This window comes from Falco cherrug, chromosome 8 (genome assembly GCF_023634085.1).
Source record: "Falco cherrug isolate bFalChe1 chromosome 8, bFalChe1.pri, whole genome shotgun sequence".
Taxonomy (NCBI): Eukaryota; Metazoa; Chordata; class Aves; order Falconiformes; family Falconidae; genus Falco; species Falco cherrug.
Window position 1 is genome coordinate 1,316,312 of NC_073704.1, and position 14,619 is coordinate 1,330,930.

The 14,619-nt window shown below is 46.4% G+C and overlaps 1 long non-coding RNA gene across 2 annotated transcripts in view; it reads right to left on the reverse strand.

Moving 5' to 3' along the window:
• Positions 1-14,619, reverse strand: part of LOC114016193 (uncharacterized) — a 49,940-nt gene that overhangs the window by 17,749 nt on the left and 17,572 nt on the right. The window lies entirely within an intron of this gene.

The following is a 14,619-nucleotide window of genomic DNA, read 5'->3' on the forward strand; positions in this document are numbered from 1 at the left end:
ATTTACTCTGAATATAGAGAGATCTGGAGCTGCAGCTCCTCAGGATGCCCAGCCTTAGGGCTGCTGGCCACAAGCGCGCCGTGTTGTGCCGGCGCAGCGCTGTGCCTGGCCTCTGCCAGTGCAGCTGGTGCCCATCAGCAGCTGAACATCACTTTCTTGCATGTTTCTCAATCAAGCCACTTCAGCATCCTTTGATGTAAGTCTTAAAAGTCTGCCTTAAAAACAGCTTTTTAAAGCACCAGTACAGCAGTGCTGTAAAATAGAATCATTCATTATTAATTAGGTCACAACAAAAAAAATCCTATGGATGCATTCGTGACGCCAAATGAGCCAATCCCAAATAATGCGATTGTAATGAATTCCAAAGGAATAATGACTGGACCATTAGCATAAAGTGCCAGCCGCGCTCTGTGCTGCCCGCCGGCTCCCAGCCGCCTGGCACTGCTTCCAAACCCACCCTGCTGGTCACTGGCCCAGGTGCGGGGGTCCCTGGCCGCAGGCTGCCATAGGGGTGGCAGGGTCTGCCCTGCCATGGGGGGATGCTGCAGGGGGTCAGACTACTGCGGAGGCTGCCGCCATGGCTTGCAGTGCCATCACCCCCAGGATGGCCACCCCAAAGCCCCTTTGGAGGCGAGAAGCAGGGTAACCTGAAAGCATGTGGGAGGATATTTTTGCACCTCTTGCTCTAATATATAATTACAGCTTTTGTTCCGTGGCTTGCACAAGCAAATTAATTAGAAATTTATCTGACCAGAAGTTCCGTTCGGCATGCGTTTAAGGCAGAGGCCATCCCTGTGCACGTATTTGCTCTCTTCATCATGGAACAATTATCTGCCCATTTAGGAAACACAAAATTTGTTTCTATTTTAATAGATGCTCCTAACCATAAAAAAAACATCAGACTGCTGCTGATTGTAGCAAGCTTAAAAACCTCTAAGAGGAAAACATCATTTGTGACCCCCCTCCTCCTACCCAGAGCATCCAGTGGGGCAGGCAGCAGTGCCAGCCGGCACTGGCAGCGGCACAGACCAGCACAACTGCCCAGGTGAGCGCCGGGCTGAGGAGGCATGAAAATTAAACATGATGAGGCCGGAGGGAGGGAGGCATGGGAAGGGACGCAGTGGTGGTGGGGTCCTGGGAAGGCGAGTGGCTGCTCCCAAGCTGTGCAGCCGGTGCCAGGCCACAGCTGTGTGGCGAATGCTGCAGGCAAATAAAGAGGTAGGACAGGTAGTGAGGGATGGTGGTGGGACCTGTTTTGTCAGCGTCCCCTTCCCTCCCAGCAGCCGAGCAGACAGGCGCGTCAGGTGCCTGTGCCCCTCTTATGTCTGCTGTTAAAAAACCCAGCCAGGGAATGTCATTAGAAACAGCCACACCATCTGCCTTTTCCTCCCCTCCCCTTTAAATAAGGAAACACCTTGTCAAACACATCCCACTAAATATCCCTAACACCCTCCCGCGCGCTTCGCGCTCAGCGGTTCGCGGGATCGTGCACCATCTGGACCCTCGCGCTACGTCTCAGCGGCGAGGCCTGGCTTGGACCCACCGTGGCCACCAGCAGGGCTGTGATGGTCGGCGGCAGGTCCACGCTGCCTGTGCCTGTGCGTGGCAGCAGGAGGGCACAGGGGGAAGCAAAAGCAATGAGTTCACGGGGCAGGGAGTGGAAAAAGCCCAGTGATTCCACTTCATATTATTTTTAAATATGAAAAAGAAGAAATTAACCAAGGAGGACCTTAAACACAGACATTTATTAACATGTAAATGGTCTGAGTCAGCAATTAGTCAACAGTCAGCCTAATCGAGTAGAATATAGTATTAAGGTGCTATTTAATTATTCCTGTTTTGTTCAAGGTAAGTATTTACTGCAACCATAGGTTTTCCGTTGTCTTTCGCATGGAAAACCAGTATCTGTGTGAGGGTCTGTGTCAAAGTTTCTCAAGAACTTTAAGAAGACAGGCTGTGTCTTCCTGCCCTGGCGTGCCCCCGATGCTGCGGGGGAGCGCAGCTGAGGAGCATTGCCCGCTCTCCTGCGCCTGGGCCGAGCTCTGTGGGAGCCCATGGGCAGCACCTCCAGGCTCTGAGCCATGCGAGGTGGGATCTGCACGGGCTTGGGGCTGGCCCGGCTCAGCTGCCTCCCGCCTGCAGCCCCACAACCCAGGGGGTGTCTCCAGCGCGCGCGCACACACACACACACACACACACACACACACGCGCGCGCGCGCACACCCCCCACGCACACCCTGCTTGCTGCCCCTGCAGATGAGTCTTTGTTCTTGGTGATTACTGTGCAGACAACACACTCACCCGGCTGCATCGAGACACTGCGTACAAACCCAGCGATGTGCTGGTAAGTGAAATAGTGTCGAGAAGAGCCTTAGGAGATAGAAGAACATTATTTTAAATTATCTTGAACATAAAAAAACAAAGTAAGGATTTGGCAACCTTGGAGCAAAAACCTCAAAACCAGTTATTCCTTTTAAATAAAAACAAAAATGAGAAACAGTAACTATTAGAAATCCCACCTGGTGCTTTCTCTGTGTTAATGATGCTTCTTAAATTGCATGTGGGTAAATGGTAATTTTGTCTCACACCATTAAAAACTAATGGAACCCTTGATGATAAGAAATGCCATAGCTAGCTTGTTGGAAAACGTTTAATTAATAAAGTAATAAAATTATTGTAAACTAGTGCAGTTTCACAGAGGATTCAATGGGATATAAAACAGATAAAACATCCTTGAGAGTTGGTACAAGAAATAAATGCTCCTCTATAAAAAACCAGCACTATAAAGTTAAGCTGGTCTGTGTTACACTGAGTTAAGACAAGCCATGGTGATAGCGAAGGTACTCAGGCGAGCCTTTCGTGGGACGTGGTGGGAAAAACCTCACGAGTGCGGGTGGGTGTATTTTCAGAGGAGCAGAAAGACAGCACGCCTTCCCCTGTGCTGGCGTGGGGCCAAAGGTGGCTGCTGGTGGGTGCTGCAGCCCGGAGAGCCCACGGGAATATTTTGGCGGTGTTATTGCTGTTACTGTAGTGTCACTGCGTCATTTTTGTGAAACTAGTGGCTGGCAGAGAGCAGAGAAGAGGTGTCGGACACTTTGCCCCCACCAACCCTGGTGCCAGGGAGTGAGCCCCTGTGCTCCGTGCAGCCAGGTTGCAGCTCTGCACAGGTGGCCAGCTGGTGGCATGGGCAGTGGCACTGCTCCCATGGCGGTGAGGCATTTACATATGGGTAGCTGGGTACATGTGCACGATGGCATCCTATGTGCTCCATGAGTGAGAAAGGGCTGGAGAGGGCCAAGCATGGGGAAAAACATGCTGGCAGTGAAGGCTGGGTACCGCTCCTCACCCTGCTGCTGACCCCAGTCCGTGTGTCACGTCCTCCTGGGGATGTTTCCTTGCAGTGCTTTGGGGATGAATCTCCTGTAATTGGGAGCTTTTGCATTGCATGAGCTGCACCAGGTGCCACTAGTTTGAGCACACACGCATGCACAGGAGCTCTTACAGCTCCTGTACAGTTGCATCTTAAATATTTGCAGATGTTTAGATTCAGGATGGGTGTAATCTGCCAGGTGCTCAAACTTTCGTTTAGTCCTAAGACCCAATCTGTGCATCCCACTGACAAGCACTGCCAGCTCGTTTTTTCAGGAGCACTCAGCCCACGGTGAGGCTGGAGGAAGCCATGGTTGGGAGAAAAGCACACACAGGCACATCCCAGATTTTGGAGTGCTGTGACAGCCAGTTGCAGCCCCTGGCACTGGGCAGTCCCCATGCAGAGCCAGGGCAGCAATGCCAAGCGACACCAGCACTCTGTGATGAGCCACAGACAGACCTAAAAAGGTTTGGGGCTGACTTTGGCCAGTATTTTTCCAAACCTCCAACGACATCTTTTATAACAAGCTGGAAGTGTCTCTGTCACGGGGTGGCATGCTTTCTTTCCTCCCACATCAGCATAGTTGATGCTTATACTGGGAAATGAAGGATGCTCCACTGTGCTCCCCGTGTGGGTGGTTTCTTTAACCGGGGCTTTGTACAAACCCCATTACAGCTGTAGCCTCTGTCCTTCATCTAACTGAAAAAAATGATATTGCAGTATATACAACTTGTAGATTGTATATAGATTGTATATAGATTGTGTAGCACCACAAAGGTTAATGCTTGTTCATTAGCTTGATTGTAACAAGAGGATGGTCAGACCTTAGTCATAAAAAATCCGCTCTCCTCACCAAGTCACTGCAGACATTGCTGTGCCCGCTGATGCAGCAACGACGCCTGCTTACTGCTTGCAGCATCATCTACTTTTGAGTGCCTCTAGTTTCCTCTGCAGTCTCCACCTTGATCCTTGCTTAGAAGCCATCCTGCTAGATCTCTGGTTTTAAAATGAAGTGAGGTTTGTTGTTTTTTTAAAGCACGTGAGCATGAATAACTCTGCCAACAAGAACAGTGGCCCAGCTCCCCATACAGCCATCTCGTACAGATGTTTTTCTATTATCTGAACCATCATTTCTGGGTTGGACATAAGTTGTTGTTGCATCTGTCTTTGTAACTCTGAAAAGTTTGATGCGTTTAAGCCCAGGCTACTCAGGCACAGCTGCAGTGTTCAATGGCACACCAAGGGGCTCTGTACTTTGGCCTCGGGGCACGGACAGGCTGGCAGCATGAGACCTTTTCCCCACCCAAAGCACCAGCTGCCTCTGGGAAAATTCTGTGGTTTCATCTAGTAGGCAGATTTATTTTTGAGGTAGCCTCAAAAATGTGGGCATGGGGAGAAGGCTGCCACTCTTTACCGAGGCAGTGTGAAAATGTTTATGGGGCTCCATATTTCAGCCCCACTGGCAATACCAGCAATGACTTCTTTTTTTTTTATCTCATCGGCACGTGAGAAATGAAAGCATTGAGTGGGAGTTCAGTAAAGGTCTGGCATGGCCACATCTGGGGTATTTGTTCCCTGGCAAACTGTGGTTGCTCTTGATTTAGCCACAGTTTTCCCAGCTGATGTTTTGCAAACCCAGAAGAAGATTCAGCTCTCTAGGCTCTGGAAGGGAACGCAGGGCTGGAAGCCACCCCTGTGCTCACCAGCAGCGTCAGGCTGAGCCTCCTCCCTCCTAAAGATGTTGCTGGTCCCAGGACCGCGCGCCTGCGGGGGCAGTTCGGGGGTGGAGATTTAATCTTTTATTTTTCCCATATGCCACAAGTATGTCATAAGATGATGACACAGTAATAACAACTTGGTGGCTGCTTGAAACTTCTTTTTTTTTTAGCAGCTGTGTTTTTAGAATATTATAATTAACCATCCTTTTGCCTTAATCACTTTAAGATTTCTAAAATAACTAGGAGCTTACTGTACCTTCCACGACATGAAGCTTCCCCATGTGAGGACCATGACTTTCTTTTCAGGCAGGGAAGGCAGAGGAAGCAGGCAGGGCTGGGAACACACAGCCAGGTTTATCAGTGGAAATTACAGCATAAATTTCTGAAATTACGGTAATAATTTTAACTTGCAGCCATTGTACTACAAGCAGGAAAAGAGGTGACATTGTATTTAATCTGCACAATGACTGAGTCACTTCGCCTGGGCTCATTTTTGCAAAAATTTAAATGAAGTAAGCGCCGTATTTGTCAGAAAAAGAAAGGGTGAACTGTGAGTAAAGGGGAAAATATTTGTCAGCTTGCCAGGGAGAAGCGCGATTAAAAACTGACTGTTAATAAAGCATGTGGGTGACAGGGCTGTCTCACCACGCGGTGCCGGCGCCTGGCTCAGGTAAAAGCATAGGGCTTTAGCTCAACAACGCACTCCTGTCTGTCAATGTTAGATATTTTTTTTTTTAAATGACATGTTTTCTTTTGGCAGATGGGAACAAGCCTTGAAGAATAAATTTTTTGGAGGCAGACAAATTGGCTGCCTGGAAATATATGTATTTAGGAACCTGTCGGGTGGCTGTTGAGTGTCAGCACCACCCCAGCTGAGCTGGCCAGCACCACTCCGCATCTTGCCTGCTCCAATCTCCCGGCCGACCCCACAAATCCCCAGCCAGCCACTGCCGGGCTAGAGCAAAAATGACAACTCTGATATAAGATTTGCTCTGGATATTGCTGATATTGCTTTGTGCCTGCCTTATAAAACTTCCCCGTTGGCTATTTCTCCAGCCAGGGGATTTTACCCAGATGAATGCGCTTGCCTTCCTCTCACCGGCTGCCAAAATCCAACTTATCTGTAAGTGGAAATAATGCTGTGGCCCCCGGTCGATCAGAGCCGCAATGCTCTTTACGAGAGGAGGCGAAATAAAACCGTTCCCCATGTTAACAGCTGTGAAAGCTGCCGTGCTGAGAGGTTAAGTGATTTGCCGGGTGTAAGGAGGATGGCGCCTGGCTCTCAGGAGCGCCGTATATCCAGCAGTGGGGGCAGCATGGGGTGGGTGGCCAGCCCCATGGGGGGACCACAGACCCCAGGCATCGCCACCTGCCCCAGCCCCACAAGGGCAGCTGGTGCAGGGGATCACCTGCAGTGCACCTGCCCCCCAGACTGGGCGTAAGAAAAGTTTCACCAGCAAAAAAATACATTCTTTAAATATCCCCAAAAAACCATCAGGTACTGAAAGCGGGTGTTGGGTTTTGCAAGCCAGCATCAGAAATAGGCGGCAGCTGGAAAGATTTTTTAACATCTCAGCAGCGCCTAAATGTTGGAGGGAAGTGCAGGCAAAGGCAGGTTAAGCCAAAATCCAGATGCCTTGAAGCCCACACCAGTGCACATGGCCAGCACAGCCTCTTGTCTGCCTCAGGACATTTAGGCCTGTTTGCTTAACCAGCAGAAATGGGCAGCTTTTAAGAGCAGTTCCGGATGCCCAAATCAGAGGCTACGTATCTATCTAGTCCTTCAGTATAGGTGGTGCAGCATATGTTAATACAGCAGAACAGTTAATTTCTACAAATGTAATATTTATTGCTACTTTATTAGAGGAATGTGCTGGACATGAAGTGGCTGTATATATGCAGGTGGGCAATAAAAAAGGTACATAAAAGGCATGTTCAAAAATAGGCAGTGTTGTTCCCTGGTTTTGTAGGGTCGGTAAAACTGGTAGCAGCTCCCTAGCAGTGGCTTCATCTCCACACTCACAGTGTGTGTTCTTAACACCTTCCTTCACTGCAAAACTGAAGTATTTAACCCAAAACATACAAACAAATCTGTTATTCTCCTCCTTTATTAACCTTCCGAGCCCTCTGAAATCTCACATGAGGAGAAAGCTCTTCCCTTTTCCTTTGTCTAAGCGAAGAGGTTTAAACTTTATATACAAATAAACTCTCACGGACATGTAAAGATACCTGTGCCATTATATACATGCAGCACGCCCCTTGTCCTTCTCTATAAATATATATATGCATATGTATATCCACAGATTATACAGGCATGTGTGCGTATATGTGTGTACAAAGAGAGAGAAAAAGACTTAGAAAATGAAAGACAAATGTTAGAGAATTATATTCCCAAGCCCTCAAATCCCTAATCATGAGTTTGATGCAATATTTGCCCTAATGGGAAATGATAACTGGCACTATTCCAAAGCAAACCTCGAAGAAAGGAGCAATAAAAAAGGAAAATGCTAGCTTGGCAGTTAAAGAAAGAGGAGCCGAAGCGAGAACTGCTGTCGGAGATAATAAAGAATTAACCACAAACCCCTTTTCTATTAAGCACAAAAAGGGATATTAAAATAACATGCCCCCTCCCTAAATGTTTCAAGGCTTGTGTCATGCTTTTCTGCACAGCTTCCCCAGAATGTTCTGAGCCACAGGGCTGCAGCCCGGTGCAACCCGCCTCCCCTCTCGTGCGAGGAAGGCTGCTCCCTCCAACGCACTTACAATCACACTCCCTTTTTTTTTTTTTTTTGTTTTAAACTTACTCAGTATGTTCCAAATCTTGCCCTTTCTAAGGAGAAGGAGTATGATTACAGTCCATGACCATGTTGACCTTCAGGAGCTGGCTGTGGTAGAGCCATTCTGATGGGCTCCCACTCCCCTTCGAAGCCTACATGTTGTGAAGCCAGCTGTATAATGTGGCTTTGCTATATTATCTATACAATCCATAGGCACAATGACATCCATTAATTATAGAGTGAGTCTTAGTGCTCCATTTCCTGGTTACAGTGGCAAAGATCAGTGCTTTTACCTTCATGTTCTTACTCTGATTTTTACATTTGGGACATTTTCGCACTTTAAAAATTACATGTGATAAATTGGACAGCACAGATCTAGGACAAAAAAACTGGTGCAAAAAATTTGAATCAACAGCTGCTAGATACTGGAAAGAAGAAAAGAGAAGAGAGGTTTATGAGTCAGGAGGCACTTGGACAAAATGTTACCAGGAAACAGAGACACTGCTATCTGCTGAGTTTTGTTTGACTGAGGTTCACAGGTGCTGCAGGAGAACTGGGCTGACTCCCAGCGCGTGTGTGCTTCAGCACTGGAGATGCCCTCGTGAAGTGCTCCATGGCTGGGGGTGCACTGGAGGGCCCCAAATGAACACCATTTCTGTCTGGTGTCATTATGGGCATGGTTTCAGTAACCCATTTTGCCCATTTTGTGACTGCCCGAATCATTTTAACAGCAAGATCCAGCATGAACTTCCCTTGAAATTTCCACCTCAACTACATAGCAGATTTTACCATGGCAATTCTAAATTTGTAAAAGAAGTGGTACTTGGTGAACTACAGACCCAAGAGGCTGAACTTACCCCTTTATATCAATGGAACCCTCGATAACCTTATATTGCAAAGCCATTATGACCTAACTTTGGTTCATTAGCACATACGGAGGTATTAATCACACAGAGTAATGAAACATTACAACCCCTTTGGTACTTTCTTATTGTCTGGGTCTTTAATATGCAGTTTGACAAGAGCTAGACTGTGGCAGCTCTAACAGGATTTTGTAGAGACGGTGCTCGCTTGCACACTAGGAGTGCTCCAAACCCAAAACGACACAAGCCAAAAAGATGAAGATGCAGTGAAGAATTGCATAAATGTTAAATGAAGTACATCTTCCAGTAAGAGCTTATTTAAAAAAACAATGAGTATATTGCATTGATCTTAGCCACTAAGAGGGTAAGGCTTTAGAAGGAAAAAAAAAAAAATGCCAGCCTACCTGTACAAGACATTTTTTAAACCTAAACTTCTTGTTCTTTTAGACTTTTAAAACTCTACGTGAAGAAGCTATAATCCACAACTCAGGAAACTTCTAATGCAATCTATCTTTCAGAGCCAAAAATCAAAACTCCCTCCTGAGCTATGTTAGTGCAGAAAAGCAGAGTTAAACATCAGCTGCTTTTATCTGAGTGCCTAAATTTAAAAATACTTAACCAGAACTATACCAACTCGTATACAAAAGCTGCTCGTTTTTATGCCAGTACCAGTCTAGGTCAATTTCTAAGCTGAGTTTTAGAGAAAAAAACAAACAAAAACCAACAATAAAGGTGTAGGTGGAGAGGTTTAAAAAAATAACTACTGGAAATGGTGAGCCAAGAGCTTCAGAACAACTTGTCTCTGCCTGAGGTACAGGCAGGCTGGTTTTTAGATCAGTTACCTACAACTGTGGTGTCATGAAGTGGAAAAATACCACCGAGAGTCATTTTTAGCAAAGAACACCAACAGCTCCTCTCACATTCACATCCAGTGAAACTCCATTCGGGTTAGATTCATTGCCAGATTGTAAATTCTTATTTGATTTATCGATCACAATTTTGTATTGTTAATTCATATGTTCATTAGACAAATCTATCCCTCCAAGGTAATGACTTAAGGTACTGCTGGCATGCAAACATGCACAAATGGATAATTCTTAATGACCTTCCAAGCTGACATATTTTTGGCATTGGTTTCCTGTATCCTAATTTCAAGCTGCCTCTCTGGTGTTATCATAGGGCTGACTTCACTCAAGAAGGAGGACTTGCAATTGGAGGTTGTTGCTGAGATTGCTCCCATCAGATATCAGCAGAGCAACGCACAATTAAAGTTATCTGTCTCCTTGGATGAAACCCCTGTGTTTCCAGCTGGGGAGGTTGGTAAGGAGTCATCTATTTCAGCAGTCTTGGAGAAGAAAACATTCCCATCATACAATTTGACCAGTTTTGTGACTTTTTCAGTATTTCCATAGTAAATAATTCCTAGCTTGTGGAAGCTTGGTGATAAAAAAAATAAAATTTGGTAAATACAGGTCAGCCAGGCTACTGTTCTGCCAGCTGGTCCACATGTTGCCCTCCCACGAGGTCAGGCCAATACCACAGATCTTCTACTGGAGGTGACTGTGGTGCAGGTGGGTCACAGCCTGATGTGCATATGGCACAGCCATCTATTCCAGATGTCCAACGGAGGAGCTCACGCTCCTTAGACCTGTAGATGGGTCCATCACTGGCTGTGGATGCCAGGTTTGCAGCATTACAGAGGGATTAGGCCAACCACTGGAAAATGCAGGAATTTTTTCCATCTTCTTAATTTGATAGATGGGATTTTCCCGGCTGAATGACCATTTTTCACAGTGATAGCCAGACTCCACGAGACCAGCTCTCTCCCAACAGGCGTTATCCCCTCTGGGGCTGCATCAGGTCTTCATCCCCAGCCTCACACCATTAACAGCCGCTCATCCAATGCCATGAGAAGGGGGGGTCAGGGGGAAAGGCAGTGTCTTAAACACAAGGTTTCCAGGGCTTCCAGTGTTTCCACTGTGCTTCCCAGAGCAGATCTGGGCAAGGGAAGAGTGATTTCTGGCATTTCCCAGAGGCTACAAGGGACAGGAGGAAGAATTGTGGGGGGAAAAGCCTGGGTAGACACAGTGCCGCCGTCCACTGAGGTTTGGCAATCGGCTTTTATGGGTTGGGAACCAGGTGGGGAAGGGGGTGGGAAAAGCGCCAGGAAAGAGCCTTTCCCCAGGTGGTGGCCCAGTACCTCGAGAGGGACCGCTGGGGTGAGAGGCAGCGGGTGGCAGAAGAAGCTGGCAGCGTGCAGCGTGCGGCCCCTGCGTGTGGCAGGCTTCAGGCAGCACCCAACTGCTTCCGAAAAGTGGAAGAAAAGAGTTTGCATCCCTTCCTCAAAAGCACAGCTCGGGTTGCAATTCCAAATGTATGGAAGAAATGTAAATGCATTGTGACAAGCTGTACGGAGAATCAAAACAAGGAACAAGGAGCGTATGTTTCTTTTAGAGAAATGTCCTTTATCTCACAGGCAGAGCGAAGCGTGTGGCATTCAAATGTTAAGATTTTTACACCACTTTCATGAAATACTAAAGAGAGACCCAAAAAAAACCAAACCCAAAAAGAAAAAAAACCAACAAGAAAATAACCCAAGTCCGTGTCACTTCTCAGCTAGTTTGGTTATTGCTGCTCCTGAGTACTGTAACATATGCACTTTCCCTTTTGAAAATGTATCAAAGTTGTTATTTTGGGGGTGGGATAAACTCTTACCCATGCATATCTTATGTTTCAAAGCCAAGAATGCTTAGGAACCTGCTCTGGATCCGCACATCAGATGCATAAGTGATTAGTGACAAGTGACACAGAAACAGAGAATGTGCTGTGTTACGATGAATAATAAACACGCACAATTTATGCAGGCAGAGTGAGTGGGGAGATGGCATCCTGCACTTTTTCCATATAAATAATGTGAATCTCTCAGCAATGGAGCCAGGCCGGCCAGGGAGTTTCTCCAGCCCACCAGCCGCACAAGCCAACAGGGAGCAAAGCGGGGACAGGCAAGGAGGGGTCACCCATGCACAGGGCTGCTTCTGGTTTCCTATGGGTCATTACTGAATGAACTGATGGCAATTAATTGTCTCCGAACTAGAATCAACAGAGGAAAAAGATCCGCAGTGGGCAAAATTTTTCACTTTCTGGGAGAAAAGAGCTTTTAGATAAATGAAAAATCACTGAAATGTCACATTTTCTGCTTCCTGGGTTTATGGAGAGCATCACCACAGTGTCCAGTGTGAAAAAATTGCCCTGCAATAGGATTGGTAGTGCCTATCTGAAATAAAAACCCCACAATTTTTGAATGAAAAAACCCAGGTTTTAGATTAAGTTTCTGCAGGAAAGGTGAGCACAGACCCCAGGTGGCTGGCAGGGTTGCGGAGAGCTGGCAGCAGGGTTTCCCCAAGGGCCATGGTGTACCTGGCAGGCGCCTTGCCACTCTTGCATTTTCCGTTAGTAAAACCACACATAATCCCTAAAAAACAAACAACCAGCAAATGCAGGCAGACATTCACCTTAACCCAGCTCTTGCACTTTTTGTCCTCTGTGCATGTGTCACCCCACGCACAACCAGAGCTGCGGGGTGATACACACATGTCCCCCTTGGCCCTGCATCCCTCAGCCTCGTGCTCAGCTGGGGGGACAGTCCTGGGCTGGACATGGGGGCTCCCACAATGTCCCCGTTTTGCTGCTTGCTTCCCTCTGTCCATTAGTGCCTTCCCACAAATGAGCCCTCCTCTGGGGAAAAGAGAAAGATATATTTTTTTTAATTAAAAAAATATCCCAAAGGCATCTGCTACTTAACTCTGCACATTTTTTCCTGGTTGCCCTGGCCTGCCAACTCTGAGCAAGCTTCTCTCTCTCATTTTTACACTCTCTCTACACTTCCAGAAATGTACGCACTTGGATAAAAGTAGAACTGAGAGGGGAAAAATGCATATTCTGTTAAATAAAAAAAATAATTAAAAAAAAAGTTGTCTAAAAGATGGTTGCGTAAAGAAATCATACCCATACTTTAACTGTGGGTTTGAGTTATATAAACTGAACTGTGGTAATTACCAACCTTCTCCAGATTAATAAACAATTACCATAGTAACTACACCATCATATGAAACCTATGCTCATGAATTTTTAAAACATAAATGGAAATACATGCCGGTTGAAAAAGTCTTCTATTTATTTTGTTCCTGGAAGACAAGGGAGACAGATCCATTAAAGGATCTCATCACGTTATGTCTTCCTCCACTGGTTCCTGCAGCCACACTTCGGACAAGTGCCATATATTATGTACTAACTAGGAAAGTCCATTACATGGCATGGGGCCGTGGGCTGGTGAGGGGCAGGGCTGGCCTTGCACCCCGCTCCCCCAGTGGCCCCAGGCTCCCACACCTCATTTCCCCAGAGGGCTTTAGGTAACATGATGCACCTCTTTATTTGCCAAAATGTAAGGGGTTAGTGGGCACAGCAAGTTGTCCCCATTTGCCCAATGGGCTCTTTTTATTTTTTTTATGGATAACGTGTGAGAGAAGATTTCAGGTTACTGTTGCATGACCACAGACAGGAAAGGTCCCTTCATCAAATATTTGGCAAGCAGACTACCGTGAGACAATGTACACATCCAAGTCTAGCCTTCCATTGCATGACGTGATTAAGCCTTATTTCCAGCACATCCACCCACATCCCACTGGGCTGACCCTACTGCAGGGCACATCACAGCCTATTTTCCACAAGTGGAAAAAATCCAGCATGAGCTAGACTCACACCTTGCACCTGGGGCCATGCTGGGCATGTGCATTTAGCCACCAGGAAAGAGCTTTGGTGCAGCCCCTGTGCCTTCGCGTGGTCTGACCCCGCTGTGACAGAGGCGGCAAGGCTGGGCAAATGCTCCGGGCAGAGCAGCACCAGACCAGGTGTGGACTCCTCTAATGTGCGAGCCCGCAACATGGACTGCCCTGCAACCCGGCAGGAGGGGTGTCTCAGCTTAGCGCTGCCTTTCCCCCCTGGGAGCCTGGGCAGAGCAGCCCCTTGGCACTGCCCCACGCTCCTCCTGCTTCTGAGCCATTCCTGCCAAAACCTGCCTCACTTGCTCACAGGAGGCATCAATGATTCAACGCAGTCTATGAGATATGCCCGAGGTCAAGAAAAAAATAAAAGGCTTTCTCCTCCATCAATGTCAACTCTTCTATTTTACTATTCTAGGCAAAAATCTGGTTTGAAAGCATGCACCCTTATTTTGAAGCTTTAACACAGCTGAGCCTGGCTTTACGGTGCTTTGCGGTTTGTAACGTAAAAAGAAACTTCTCAAAATGCCAAATAACAAGATTATATATCAACCTGTTGATAATTCCGACAGGAAAGCTGAAAAGCAACACTGAGTTAAAAAATAGTATTCAGGACTTACACTAATAGTCTAAAATGTGAGGTTAGACCTCCATGCTTCAAGTTTGAGCTTACTTTTGATAATTTTGATGAGCTGAAATAATATTCCCCTTTTGCAAGACTGTATTTCTTCAGACACTCTGAGAGTTAGGAAAGCCATTAAATCCTTGTGGACTGAAGGTAGAAAAATAAATTGTATGTATTTTAGACTTTGAATCATCTTCCTATAGCAATTTTCGGGAAAAAAACCTATGAAGAATTCGGCAATTTTAATCTCCTCAGTAGCTTCCCATTACTAAACAAGCAGAATGCCACAGTACAAATGTGGATGTTACATGTCATCTTGATCTGCTGCTTTTTTCTTTCATTAAAGCTTTAATGCAGCAATTATGGCTACGTTGCCCTATAAAAAAAGGAAAAGGCAGTTTACTTTAAAAAGTGAAATTGCATAGCCTACTATTTAATTATACACAAATGTAAATGGCCTATTTTTCCATAACTGGTTATTACAGCAC